Raw genomic sequence first — 927 nt, 5'->3', positions numbered from 1 at the left:
AACTCCCTTCTTCATAGGCATCCCATTACTCACAGGATTCCTTTCAGAAGTGTACATGAACTGGTTATTAGCAACCATGTCAATGAGTTCTTGAGCTTCTGCAGGCGTTTTCTTTAGGTGAATGGATCCACCTGCAGAAGTGTCCAGTGACATCTTTGATAGCTCGGATAAACCATGATAGAATATATCCAGGATGGTCCATTCTGAAAGCATGTCAGAAGGACACTTTTTGGTCAACTGTTTGTATCTTTCCCAAGCTTCATAGAGGGATTCACCTTCTTTTTGTCTGAAGGTTTGAACATCAGCTCTAAGCATGCTCAGCTTTTGAGGAGGAAAGTACTTGGCTAAGAAAGCCGTGACCAGCTTATCCCAAGAGTTCAGGCTGTCTTTGGGTTGAGAATCCAACCATAATCTAGCTCTGTCTCTTACAGCAAAAGGGAAAAGCATAAGCCTGTAGACTTCAGGATCTACTCCATTAGTCTTAACAGTATCACATATCTGCAAGAATTCAGTTAAGAACTGAAAAGGATCTTCAGATGGAAGTCCATGAAACTTGCAGTTCTGCTGCATCAGAGAAACTAACTGAGGTTTCAGCTCAAAGTTGTTTGCTCCAATGGCAGGAATGGAGATGCTTCTTCCATGTAAATTGGAATTAGGTGCAGTGAAGTCACCAAGCATCTTCCTTACATTATTATTATTTTCGGCTGCCATCTCCTCTGCCTGTTCAAAAATTTCTGAAAGGTTATCTCTGGATTGTTGTATTTTAGCTTCTCTTAATTTTCTCTTCAGAGTCCTTTTAGGTTCTGGATCTGCTTCCACAAGAATGTTCTTATCCTTGCTCCTGCTCATAAGACAAGGAAGAATGGACAGAAAAATGATAATAATAATAGGGATCCTTTATACCACAGTATAGGGATCCCTTTGTGA

The 927-nt window shown here is 40.6% G+C and overlaps 1 non-coding gene across 1 annotated transcript; it reads left to right on the top strand.

Moving 5' to 3' along the window:
• Positions 1-207: 207 nt before the first annotated feature.
• Positions 208-315, top strand: LOC148564201 (small nucleolar RNA R71). The gene has a single exon (XR_015884837.1). It is a non-coding gene; the product is annotated as a small nucleolar RNA R71 (small nucleolar RNA).
• Positions 316-927: the final 612 nt, after the last annotated feature.

Source organism: Arachis ipaensis, chromosome B5 (genome assembly GCF_059453495.1).
Source record: "Arachis ipaensis isolate K30076 ecotype BB chromosome B5, ASM5945349v1, whole genome shotgun sequence".
In the NCBI taxonomy this organism is placed as follows: Eukaryota; Viridiplantae; Streptophyta; class Magnoliopsida; order Fabales; family Fabaceae; genus Arachis; species Arachis ipaensis.
Note: the sequence above shows the minus strand (reverse complement) of the source record. Positions and strands in the feature narration are given on the sequence as shown.